Source organism: Schistocerca americana, chromosome 7, assembly GCF_021461395.2.
Source record: "Schistocerca americana isolate TAMUIC-IGC-003095 chromosome 7, iqSchAmer2.1, whole genome shotgun sequence".
In the NCBI taxonomy this organism is placed as follows: domain Eukaryota; kingdom Metazoa; phylum Arthropoda; class Insecta; order Orthoptera; family Acrididae; genus Schistocerca; species Schistocerca americana.
The window spans coordinates 185,300,954-185,315,243 of NC_060125.1; positions in this window are offsets into that span (position 1 = coordinate 185,300,954).

Sequence of the window (14,290 nt, forward strand, 5' to 3'; positions counted from 1 at the left end):
GGAATCGAACCCGGGAACCCGGGCGTGGGAAGCGAGAACGCTACCGCACGACCACGAGATGCGGGCAGTCTTTTTTTTTTTTCTGTGCAGGTATTACACCTTTTCCTCTTGATCCCAGTCCCTTGTTCTTCGTTTCTGCTTGTGTCTTCTGCTTCTTCTTCACACGTTGGCCTATATTGTTGTGGCCGTAGTTGAAGATCTCTGTGAATTCCTGAGGTGTCCAAGCATCTACGAACCAAGTTAGGTAGAACTAACGCATGTGAGAGTTGCTTCAGGAATCCTTTTCTTCGGATAAAATTCTCGTTGTTGCCATAGTAAATTACTTGTGAATTGATTCCACTCATATTGATCATTGCAAAAAATATGACCATGTGCCAACGGCACACATTTCTTGCTACTTTGTATGAAGCGGTCAACTTATCTGTAGTGTCGACTCCACCTTAGGTGCTATTGTAAAATGTTACAATGGATGGCTTCTGTTTATCTCCAGTGTCAGCATCTACTGAATTATCTTCATGCAAACTTGATACCAAGATAACACACTTCCCCTTTTTAGGAACGTAGGAAACTAGAGTACAGCCTTTCTTGATGCCAAAAAGTGAATTATGGACAGCCCTGCCTTTACTGGTAGCAAACTCCAGAGGAATCTCACGCTTGTTTTTCTTCATCGTCCCAAAAAAAGAAAGATTCTTCTTCTTAGCTCTCCTATCAAACCAATAATAGTAAACCAATTGTCTGCTGTCACATTCCGACCTGACTGATAAATTGGTTCACATAGTCGCAGAACAACATCTGAAGGTTTATTGCTAACGTGGTACAATCCTTCTGGCTACAGACCAGCGTATATTTCCATATTATAGAGATAAAATACTTGGGAATCCACAAGAGCAAATATCATAATTCCATATTTGTTTGGTTTGCTAGGTATGTATTGGCGAAAACTGCACCTTCCACGGAATCCTTCAAGTTTCTCATCTACTGTAACGTTTTCTCCGAGGGTGTAGGATTTCTGGCAGTTCTGTACAAACAGAGAAAATATTTCCCGAATCGCTGTTATCTTGTCTCCTTTTCTCCTTTCATCGCGAGTCACACGATTGTCAAATCTAAGGCACCGCGTGATGAATTTGAAACGCTTTATGTTCATAACGAGACGAAATTTTTCAATTCCATCCCCATCACTTCCCCACAGCTCTTCTAAGCTTTGTCTGTTGCTTTTGTTAACACCAGACAAACACAGAAGACCAATGAAAGCTTTTCATTCAATAATATCTATAGGTTTTACGTCTCTCTCTCGCTGCCTTCAATATACTGATTGGTATATAGAACTGTAATCGACAAAATGTCGCCATCTATGAGGCAATTCCAACATTCCAAAGGCGTTCTCAATGCTTTCGCTGCACCTATAGGACCAGACAACTTTCGAATAGTATTGTGGGCCCTGAAACGTACTCTCTGCGATGGTGGAACTTTATTCCATTTTGTCTCTTTGTCCCTTCCAGTATAATAATGCTGGATTTCTTCAAGTACTTCCTCGTCGTTTTCACTGTCGTTTTCCTCTGTTTCTGAATCTTCCTGCCGAACTTCAACTGCGTCATCACAATCTCTGTTTACTTCATCTTCAAAATCCTCTTGAACTTCATCATTATCCTCTTCGAACAACATTTTTAGTATTTTGTAAGTAGGCTGTTTAGGTTTTCTTATTGGTAACGCCACGTAGCGCTCTGTATGAAAAATCACTGGCTGTGCTGTGTGCAGTCTGCATTGTTGTTGGTATATCTGCCATTGTAGTGTTGGGCAGCTGGATGTTAACAGCGCGTAGCGTTGCGCAGTTGGAGGTGAGCCGCCAGCAGTGGTGGATGTGGGGAGAGAGATGGCGGAGTTTTGAAATTTGTAAGACTGGATGTCATGAACTGCTAGATATATTATGAGTTTTCAACACTATTAAGGTAAATACATTGTTTGTTCTCTATTAAAATCTTTCATTTGCTAACTATGCCTATCAGTAGTTAGTGCCATCCGTAGTTTGAATCTTTTATTTAGCTGGCAGTAGTGGCGCCCGCTGTATTGCAGTAGTTCGAGTAACGAAGATTTTTGTGAGGTAAGTGATTTGTGAAAGGTATAGGTTAATGTTAGTCAGGGCCATTCATTTGTAGGGATTTTTGAAAGTCAGATTGCGTTGTGCTAAAAATATTGCGTGTCAGTTTAAGCACAGTCTTGTATAATTGTTCAAAGGGGATTTATGCAACATGATTTGGGTCAAGGAGGTTGTACGTCTTACTGTAGCCTGCCATGATCAAGTGTCTCACACCTAAAATGATAAAATTCCTATAAAATAACGCAGTCAGGTGCAGTGTATCAATTTGATACCTGATACTCAAAACATTCTTAACTGACGATTTAACGGTCCAAACGGAAAATAAGTGCATTATACATTGTATATTAACATTGTACTACTTACTAAGTTATATTGATAACCAAAGAAATGAATTGTTGAAATGCAACACGAACGGGCGCAGTGTATCAAACTGATCAATCAGCACATACATCGACAACAGAGCAGTCGTATCGACACTGAAGCACACAACAACGACAAGCGTTCGGAAGAGGCTAGCTGCTAGCGAGTAGGTGTCAGTGCTGCCACTCGCTGACAAATAATTTACAGTAAACTTCGAGGTGTATCAATTTGAACAGCCGCGCCCGGTGGAAGGTTAATTACATAATTTTGATTGCTGGACTGTATGTATTTGACAAAGTAATCAAAAGAAAGTGAAACCTCGTTTAAGAAGCATCTTCCATAATGATTGACTACTAAGGCTAGTCGCCGAAGCGAAGTCCATTTGAAAGACTTGCACCAGACTCGTGAGTAGAATAAAATGCAAAGAATTTTTTTTACTTAAAATGTTTTCGCCAAACTAGTCTGTTAACCGTTCTTCTTTTTCTTTTTTTTTTTTTTCACTATCGCACGGAGAATGGTCTGTCTGTTTATTGTGGATAGACACAAGTTTAACCGTGACCTTCCGCTTTGTAAAAATAGAGCTCCGACAATGTCGCGGTGTTTTCGTCGCGATAGGTCTCGAAACTCTATTGTTGGCAGTACAGGTACCACCTCAAATATTTGGCGGGCCGGATACCGGTCATGTCCGGCCAGCTAACGAGGGCCGGTTTGCCGGCACTCGCGAGCCGGTTTCGGCCCGCGGGCCGTAGTTTGGAGACTACTGGTCTATAGAATGGTATCATTCACGAACCCGTTATCCCCTCCCTCCCAAAAAAGGAGCCTAACAATATCTCACCAACGAAAAGATTATGGCCACACAATTGTTGGGTCGAAAAGGCGTCTTTCTAATGGAATATGTGCCTGGAGGGGAGATAACCCGCGACCTGGTGTCAAGCCGTTAGCCGGCTGTTGTGGCCGAGCGGTTCTAGGCCCTTCAGTCCGGAACCACGCGACCGCTACGGTCGCGGGTTCGAATAGCAAAAATTGACGTTACATGTTCAAACTGGTCTGTTAGCATGGGACAAAGGCCAGGAAGCGAATCATAGTCGGCACGGGGCAATGGAAAGAATGTAAAGTTCTGTGAACTGAGTCCAGCCTTTCTTTGGAGGAGCAGCAGAAAGCATGTAACTAATGAGACAAACTTAAATGCACCAGAACATGAATACAGTGTGGAACGCTGCAAAAGTCTCCTTGGTAAAGCGTACAGATGTGCATAGACAATTTCTAAGGTTGATATCGAGTTTGAACCGCCTTCCTTTATTAGATGATGCCGGACACATAGTTTTTAGAAAGTCAGGCATTACGCGTCATAGGCCTTTCAGAAATTCTGTTGAGGTTTGGGTATGTTTCTGACCTTTTATGGACTGGGAAAGACAGTATTCTTGTTGACATCCCCCTTAACAGATAACTGCTACTTCATAAGGGGATTCTTGGGGTAAATCAACACTGAGGCCACGCATTAGGGATCAAGTCCCAGAAACGGAAACTTCAGAATACTATGGGCATTCCCAGGGAGCTATCCCCAAATCGCCGGCCGGGGTGGCCAAGCCGTTCTAGGCGCTACAGTCTGGAACCGCGCGACCGCTATGGTCTCAGGTTCGAATCCTGACTCGGGCATGGATGTGTGTGATGTCCTTAGGTTGGTTAGGCTTAAGTAGTTCTAAGTTCTAGGGGACTGATGATCTCAGAAGTTAAGTCTCATAGTGCTCAGAGCCATTTGAACTATATCCCCAAATCGCGGCCCAACTTGAGCAAAGTCTTCTTGCTTTAACTCCACAGTAGACGCGAGATGTCTTTGCAAGCCAAGTTACAATATCTTCATTGAACATTTAGAAATGGATTTCTCGAATTGTATGCGGCTCGTGTGTGGACTTCCTTTTTCATTCCTGTTGTACTGTTGAAGGCTGAGTACAGGGGCTAAATTTCCACTACATTTAATATCAAATGGTTCAAATGGCTCTGAGCACTATGGGACTTAACTTCTAAGGTCATCAGTCTTCTAGAACCTAGAACTACTTAAACCTAACTAATCTAAGGACATCACACACATCCATACCCAAGGCAGGATTGGAACCTGCGACCGTTCCAAACTGTAGCGCTTAGAACCGATCGGCCACCCTGGCCGGCACTTGATATCATCTAAAGTTTCCAGATAATCTATTTTGAGATTGTCTACACAGGTTTAACCACACACACACACACACACACAAACATACACACACACACACACACACACACACACACACACACACACACACACAGGCGCACACCGCACATTCACACACAAACACCAACGCTGCGGTTCACCTGCGATTTTTAAATACAATTGTGACCACGGTTTCGACTGAGCAAAACGCTCTGTTCATTGTAATCTTGCCATTGGCGTTTTATATCCATTTTTTTGTATCTCGCTTTTCGCTACTTTTTACTTACGACAAGCAGGTTTCCAATTTTTGAAGCTCAGTGGGTTCCTAAGTTCTTTTTTGTTGTGTCTAAACAAGACAGCCTAGACACAATGAGAGGAAACCGAAAGGCACGCGCTAAGCTAAGCAGGATGGCGTGAGGTCTGAAACAGGATACGTAATGAATGCTATAAAGAAAAGTACGTAGCTTCTGGAATACTTAACTTTAATCCATCCTTTTAGTACATCTGGAGATTGTGGCGATACAAGTGAGACTCTTTAGATACATGCAATGTTACTAATGGCGCCTTGCTAGGTCGTAGCCATTGACTTAGCTCAAGGCTATTCTAACTATTGGCTCGGCTAATGAGCAATGCTTCGTCCATGTAGTCGCTAGCAAAGTCGTCCATACAACTGGGGCGAGTCCTAGTCCTTATCTCGAGACCTGCCTTGTGGTGGCGCTCGGTCTGCGATCACACAGTGGCGACACGCGGGTGCGACATGTACTAATGGACCGCGGCCGATTTAAAACTACCACCCAGCAAGTGTTGTGTCTGGCGGTGACACCACATTCCTCCCCCGCAAATCGGCGAACGGTCGTGTTATAAGGCTTCCGCCCGCCGTGTGGAGGACCCCATGTTGACGCATGCGATGAGGTGGGGAGCCGAACAACAGGCGAGGCTGTGCCACCCGCACCCGGCCATTCGGTCCGAGGGGAGCTAGGAAACGCCTGAAAACCTAGTCCAGGGTGCACGTCAACATGCGGTGTATGCGCCCGTAAAGAGACAGGAGGGGCCGAAGAGTCGACCTCCATTGCGTCGGGGTACCCGACGCGTGAAGACGCCATGTGGTCTGGAGCGGGCAAGAGTTCCATGGCGGAGGACAGCTGGTCACGGGAAGCGATCGGCGGCGCGTGATCCAGGGAGGCGCTTGGCGGCTGCAGCGAGGCGTCCACCGCCGGCGGCGCCGGCGGGAGAACAGGCGGCGGCGGCGGAGGCGGCGGCGGCGCGTCGCCATGGGGCAAAATGGAAGGCATCGTCGGTAACACCTGGGGATGAGGCGAGCCAGTAGATGGGTCCCCAGGGCGCTGACCGGACGGCACCGTCGCTGAAAGCGAACGGGGAGCGGCAGAACCCGTGCGACGACAGAGGCGCAGCTGATTGAGATGCCGACGCACCTCACCAAAGGCCCCCAAAACCAAATACATCGAGCGGCCGAGGCAGCGAAGAATGCGCCCTGCGAGCCAACGCCGTGAACCTCGATAGTTGCGATAGAATACAACGTCGCCTGGAGCAAAAGCAGAAGTCTGCCGCTGCACAGGAACCTGATGCGGCGGGTGCAGCAAAGACATCAAGGTTCGATGAGGACGACCGTGGAGCAACCCAGCCGGCGAGCGACCATCTCGGGGCTGAGAGCGATACGATGACAAAAAGAGCAACAACGCGTCCTCCCAAGAATGCGACTCTTTCAACTTTAACATCTGTGACTTGAAAGTCCGGACCAATCGTTCAGCGGCACCGTTTGACTGAGGCGAAAACGGCGCGGATGTCAGATGTTGAATACCATTGGCCTGGCAGAATGACTGAAATTCTGCGGACATGAATTGTGGTCCATTGTCGGAAACAATAGTCTGCGGAAGACCTTCAATGCAAAAGATAGCAGACAACGCTTGGATGGTGGCAGTTGACGTCGTGGAAGACATCCGGACAACAAAAGGAAAATTACTGAAGGCATCTACCAGAACCAACCATCGAGCATTCCAGAATGGACCAGCAAAATCGATGTGCAAGCGTTGCCAAGGGGAAGTGGCTTTTGGCCATGCAAAGACGTTCTGCGGCGGTGCGGATTGTTGTTCGGCACACGCCATGCAAGAAGAACACATTTTCGTAATCGCAGCATCGATTCCGAACCAAGTACAGTGCTGACGAGTAAGTTGTTTCGCTCGCACTATACCCCAATGTCCTTGGTGAAGAAGCCGTAAGACAGAGGACTGTAACGAACGTGGGACCACGACTCTGGACTGATCATTATCAGAACGCAACAACAAAACACCACGTCATACAAAAAGTCTCTCCTTGTGAGCAAAAAATCGGCGAACCAATGGATCCTCGATCCGAGACTTTGACAAAGGCCATTGCGTAGCAACAAAACGCAAAACGGTAGCAAGGACCAGGTCAGCAGCTGTGGCTGTAGCTACACGACGAAAATCAATCGGAAACGATTCGACCACTTCATCTGTTTCCGAATCAATGAACATGCAAGCAAGTTCGGAAGAATCGAATGCTCTATCCTCAGCAACAGGCAAATGGGACAACGCATCGGCGTTTCCGTGCTTAGCAGTGGACCGATACAAGATATCGTAGCGGTACTGCGAGAGGAAAATAGACCAGCGAATGAATTTCTGCGCTGTACGCGGAGGTACAGGCTTGTTCGGATGAAAAAGCGACGTCAAAGGTTTGTGGTCTGTGATGATGGTAAAGTGACGACCATACAAGAAATCATGGAACTTAGTAACACCAAACACGAGAGCCAAAGCTTCTTTCTCTATCTGTGAATAATTTCTTTGCGCCGACGAGAGCAATTTGGACGCAAAGGCAATAGGGCGATCGTGCGATCCATCTTTGTGCGCAAGCACAGCACCGATCCCAAAATCCGATGCATCTACCATCAACAAAAGGGGTTTCTGGGGATCGAATGGCGTAAGGCAAGTATTAGAAAGCAACGCCGATTTCAACTGGCGAAAGGCGCGTTCGCATTCCGTCGTCCAGACGAACGGAACACCTGTACGGCGTAAGCGATGAAGCGGAGCTGAAATGGAAGAGGCATTGCGCACATTCACTCACACCTTGTGATTCTAAATCGTGTAATGTTCTTGCGACCTCGTCACGCAATGCGTGAGGAACATTGCGCGCTCTGAAAAATTTCGGTTGCGCGTTGACTTTCAGTTCCAAATGTGCTTCATAGTTTTTAGCGCAACCTAAGCCTGGTGCAAAAATGTCTGCAAATTCTTCACACAGATGAGAAACACTGGCGGAAGGCACAGTCTGATTCACTGATAGGACCTGATTTACAATAGACATGTTAAACAACTGAAATAAATCTAAACCAAACAAGTTCACTGCAGTACAAGAACGAAGAACGTAAAATGATACAAGTTTTGTTTGTCCCTTATATGTTGCAAGAAGAGTGCACTGTCCTAACACAGGGATATTCTGACCTGAATAACTATGTAACTTAACATTTGCGGCACGCAACGGAGGTTTGCCCAGTTGTTGGTACGTGTCGCGACTGATCAATGAAACAGCAGCTCCGGTATCGAGCTGGAATGCTATCACGTGACCATGAATGTCCAAATCTACAAAAAGTTTATTGTCCTGCTGACGACAAGAGCGACTGTCTCTTGCAATTTGAACTCATACAGGGACATAAGCACTTGCGACCTGACGAGATTTCCGGCGACGTCGACGCACACTTTTTGTGGGACGAACACAGTCACTGTTAGAGAAAGTGGCCCTGGGCGGAGTGAAAGTAACTACATGAATGTCCATGGGCGAAGGTTCACGAGCCTGAGTATTCTTGGTTCGATTCCGGCGCGAAGCAAAAGGCCTGGAATGGTTGTGATTGTCTGATCTGAGCTTTTTCTGGCAAACACTTTGAACATGTCCTTTCTTATTACAGTAAAAACAAATAGCTTGGCGTGACGGGCAATTTTCACGCGAATGTCTAGTAGCACACCGCGGGCATGATTTCACTGCATTTGTATGCTGGCGCAGCACACCTGGTTCAGAGCGTGGCGGCAGCTGCGCACACGTGCGCGAGGGCAGTCGACCGTTCTGTGCAGCGCGCCCGGCGGGCCGGTTAACTTGACACACGGCTGGCGAAGTTGCAAATGATTCCTGTGCAAAGTCAAGTGTGTCTCGTCTATCTAATATGTCTATCACTTGCTGAAGGGAGGGATTAACTAGTTTCAAAATCTGTTCCCGTATGCGAACATCAGAAACGTTCTGTGCTATTGCATCACGTACTGTAGTATCTGAATAAGGGAGTCCACATTCACACTCAAAAGCACAATCCCTTGTAAGGCCTTGCAATATTGCAACCCACTCCCTATTAGTTTGACCGGCCGTACGTTTTGTAGGAAAGAAAGTATACCTTTTTGCAACTACATTAACTGTTTCCTTGAAATAGGCGTCCAATGCCGACAAAATTTCTTCGTAGGACAGAGTTGCTACGTCGCGTGGGGGAAATAATTTCGCTATCACACGGTACGTTTGCACCCCTACACACGCCAATAAATGAGGCTGCCGCTCGTTACCTTGAATTCTGTAGGCGGCGAGATGAAATCCAAACTGGCGTGACCACTCCGTCCATGTTTCCTTAGCTGGGTCAAACGGCCTAAAAGGCGGTGCAACTGCGAGTTGTGGCTGCGGTAGCGGTGGAGCGGCGGCTGCCGCATCGTTTTGCAGTGCACATTGACCCTGGACGAGCTGTCCAAGGGCATCCAATAACGCCTGCGTCTGCTGATTCTGCAAACGATAAAATTCGGACAGTACATCTGGCGAAGCCATGACACAAGTAAATTAGCAAGTAGAAAGAACAAGACCCTTTGTTGACTCGTCGCCAAAAATGTTGTGTCTAGACAAGACAGCCTAGACACAATGAGAGGAAACCGAAAGGCACGCGCTAAGCTAAGCAGGATGGCGTGAGGTCTGAAACAGGATACGTAATGAATGCTATAAAGAAAAGCACGTAGCTTCTGGAATACTTAACTTTAATCCATCCTTTTGGTACATCTGGAGTTTGTTGCGATACAAGTGAGACTCTTTAGATACATGCAATGTTACTAATGGCGCCTTGCTAGGTCGTAGCCATTGACTTAGCTGAAGGCTATTCTAACTATTGGCTCGGCTAATGAGCAATGCTTCGTCCATGTAGTCGCTAGCAAAGTCGTCCGTACAACTGGGGCGAGTCCTAGTCCTTATCTCGAGACCTGCCTTGTGGTGGCGCTCGGTCTGCGATCACACAGTGGCGACACGCGGGTCCGACATGTACTAATGGACCGCGGCCGATTTAAAACTACCACCTAGCAAGTGTGGTGTCTGGCGGTGACACCACATTTTTACCATACAATTTTTCATGTTTGTAAACGAGCACACCAGCACAAAAAGCAAGCTGCATTTATAGATGCACAAGAGATTAGCAAATATTCAAACTTTTACTTAGTAAAGTTCTTTCTTTCTTTCAGTTCGCTATTTCTCTTCAATGCAAATGCAATATATTTAGAAAAAATCAACCTGCGTCAACGTAACTTGGTGACGATATTAGTGATTCACTGTACTGGATGAATCTTATTAACTTTTAAAACCCCTGAAGCGACATAGATAAGGCTGAGACAAGTAATTTCTGGACAGAGGGGGCCACAAATGTAGGGAAATACCTCAAAAATAGATCACAAATATTGACAATGTGACGTCACCAGGTGACACAATTCGCCGCACATGCAGCGGTAGAGTCCATCAGTCGGTCGCACCTGATCATCCCAACCCTAGTCAAGAATTCACATCGATGTTGCTCCTGGCCTATGTGAGTCTTTGTTTGCCAGGCGACGTCTTCTTGCTATACGTTAGATAATAATGTGTTTACACTGCGATAAGATTTATTATTTTATTTCCCGTACCACGGTCTCCGCTGAAGTATAAGCTTCCGAATTGCATCGTTAATAGTAAATGACCCACATTTCCTTTAATAAATAAAGTCTCTGGAGAAAACAGACGAGACAAAAGGAAAGAAACACAAAATTGGAACATCTCTGGTTTGGTTACAGCACGGACGACAATTTTGTAACTTCTATGTTTACAAGAAATCTCATTTACAAGGCGTGTTCGGAAGCGAAGTAGCCTAGTGGAGCAATGTGTAGCACTGCCAAGGATAGGATCGACAAGCTCAACCATTGTTGCACGTGCGGTAAGTGCGTCATCTAGTGACGTCATATGTTCAACGTTTGTCATCAACTTTTGGTGTGTTTTCCGACGTCGGCTTCTGTGGCCGAGTGGTTCTAGGCGCTACAGTCTGAAACGTCGCGACCGCTACGGTCGCAGGTTCGAATCCTGCCTCGGGCATGGATGTGTGTTATGTCCTTAGGTTAGTTAGGTTTAATTAGTTCTAAGTTCTAGGGGACTGATGACCTCAGAAGTGAAGTCCCATAGTGCTCAGTGCCATTTTTGTTTTCCGACGTTTGTGTCGCACGTGTTTTATATCAGATAACTTTTCTCATCATCTGCGTCAGTCCTGGTTTTTTTTAATGTTAATAATATTCACCCTGTATGTTGACCTTTCACTGCAACACATTTGTCTCAAGAACGGATGAGTTGTCAGAGACATTAATTGCAGAAATCTGCATTTCGGCTGGAGGAGGAGAGAAGTGAAATTTGATGGCCTATATAAACAGCATGTGTGACTGTGTCCAGGACAGAATGAGCTGGGGCTGTGTCGTGGAGTAGAAACACCCAATAGTACAGCTTCACGCTACACTTCGTCTTAACAGTCTCCTGTAATTTAGTTAGGAGCTTTTGGGAGTATGTTACTGTGACGGTTTCCCCTTATGACCACAATGTGTTAGCACTATACTATGAAAGTTCAAAGACACATCAAACCACAGCATCACCCTGCCAGTTGATGGTTGGGTCTTCACCTCTTCCGGCGGTGATGATCCATGCGTCTCTGCCGCTGCTTTTCTTCTGTGTCTCAGGGGTGTGGTGACACATCCAGTACACCTCTATGGTGAGTAGGCTGCTAAAGAAACCACTAAGACTGACAAAACGTGGCTGAAATATTTCTCCTGGCTGAAATATTTCTCCTGCTGTCTCGATTAGGACAGCTCTTCGAATGTGCGTGAACAGTGAAGGAACCCTGTGTTCGGTAACTCTTGTCATGTTCAAAATTTGATGCAGGATAAGAAGTAGTCCGTGATTGATTTTCCCTTTTTCCATTATCACTCTCGACTGTGATATGCCACACTTCTAGCACCAGATTCTACTCTTCTCGTACTATTCCCAGATCTTTATAGAGAGGTGGTCATCCAATTCGTTCGTCGCCATTGTGACTTGTCTGATCACACTGAAAGCGTCTGTACCATCTTAACACTGTATTGTGTAATGGTTCATTGTTATTTCTAATTCTTTACCACATCGTGTTCATGTCAGTACTGACTTATGTGCTCTTATCTTTCTTCCTATCATTCTTTTTTCGTCTGGAATCTGCCTGTGTCGCCTATAATGTGTAACCAAGTGTGAACGAGGACTGCTCATCGATGGCAACGCGGCAGCTCGTGTAACCAATGTTACGCTCCATTCAGCTAACAAATTACGGCGAGAAACTGTAATTTGCTTTTAGCGCTGAAACTGAATTTGTTCTGGTTTGAGGCTGATCGTAGAGGTTAGCTTTAATCACCGTGAACAAAGCCATCGTGATTTTTGTTCCGCCGCAGATTGTTGAGCGCTGTTTTCTCAGATACATAGTATGTTACGAAACTATGGTTAGCTTAGGACGTGAGTTTAAATCCAAAGCTATAAAATACTTCGTCCGCTGCAGTTCTGTCATTTATAACTTAAAGTTAACTGTCGACAAATCTCAGATTTCCGACATACCTTGCGGTGGCCACTTCCAACGTTGCTCCGCGTTACACATTAACAGCAGTGAACCGCCGTGTTTTGTTTCACCTATAACCGCGCGATAGCCGGCAGCCGATGTTTCGACACTATAGCGGCAGCTGAGAGACGTGAGCTATCAAATAATTTTAAGTTGGTATAGATGGCAGCTTTTCGAAGTATTTCAACACATATGTTCAAAACTTATACAGCTTTCGCAGTAATGTATAAGGGGCATTCAAATGAAACCCAGTCACTAGTGTAAAGTATCACTAACGATTTTATTAACTCAAAAATTTAATTAAACACAGGACACATACTCAAAAATAACAGCCAAAACTGTTCGCACATTTATCCCATTGCGACATCAGCCAGTCGATTTCATCCTTGAAGAAGCTAGTAGGCTCTTGACGGATCCAGGCCTGGACCCGGTCACACACTTCGTTGTGAATCGCTGTCTGCGAATAGCTTGTTTTATAGGTCCAAACACATGAAAGTCACACGGTGAAAGGTGGGGGCTGTACTGTGGATGTTCCAGCGTCTCCCACCGAAACTGATGCAATCTCCGCCCGCCAATGTGGCCGAGCGGTTCTAGGCGCTACAGTCTGGAACCGCGCGACCGCTACGGACGCAGGTTCGAATCCTGGCTCGGGCATGGATGTGTGTGGTGTCCTTAGGTTAGTTAGGTTTCAGTAGTTCTAAGTTCTAGGGGACTGATGACTGCTGACCTCATTAGTCAAGTCCCATGGTGCTCAGAGCCATTTGAACCATTCTGATGCAATCTTCCAGTGACTCGCGCCCCTCAAGGAATCGTTTGCGCCATTCCACAACACTTGAGCGACTCAGACTGTACTCACCGTACACAGCCTTCATCCGTCGATACATTTCACGGTCTCCAACTCGGTCCGCCGCCAAAAATCGTATCACTCCTCGTTGTTCCTGCTTACTCGCCTGCATGTTCGGTAGTGGACGATAACTTGTGTGACCACCTTTTCTTTGACGTTAAGCCACGCTGGCACTATGCAGTATCCAACGGTGCGCACGCGTCAGTCTCTCGACCAATAGATGGCGCCACCATACCTGCAGTTGCTTGGTGCCACCTTACGTGTAAGACAAAGGTAGACGCACTGATCAGGTTTCATTTGAATGAACCTCACATCTTTTGTTGCACTCGTCTATCGATTTTAGACATTGAGCTACATTATTTTGATATCAGGGACTCCTTCGCTTGACACCCCGTACTTGCACACTTACAAAATATTAATTGAGTAAATTTACTTTTCCGAGGTGCTATGTATACTGATCACCTGTTCGAGCTCACTTGGCAGACATACGTGTTTGGGACCTCTACGTGATGATGTTGTGTTCGCAGCGACGTCTCCTCTCTAGGTGTGGACAGGAGCGAGCGACGCAAAGTAGCCGCAGCAGCTTGTCTGATGCAGCGGCCGACAACTATCTAATTGCCTCCTCGGTCGTAGCAGGCTCGCCGCCACCGCCGCGGCGGGAAACTCCATTAGCCAAGAAATACTGCGCTCGTGGGAAATATGGGGGTTCCCCGGCTCGTGCATTCCTCAGCGTAATGAAATACCGCCGCACGCGGCGTGATAAAAGCCGGGCTGCTTCCCGGCCACTGAGCGACCAGTGGGCGTGGTATTATCTCTCGCCGGGGGAGAGTGCGCATTCGGCTCACGTCCACTGTGCGCCGCTGTAAATTCGAGAATGCGCGGGATTTGCTGCGGCGTGATTCG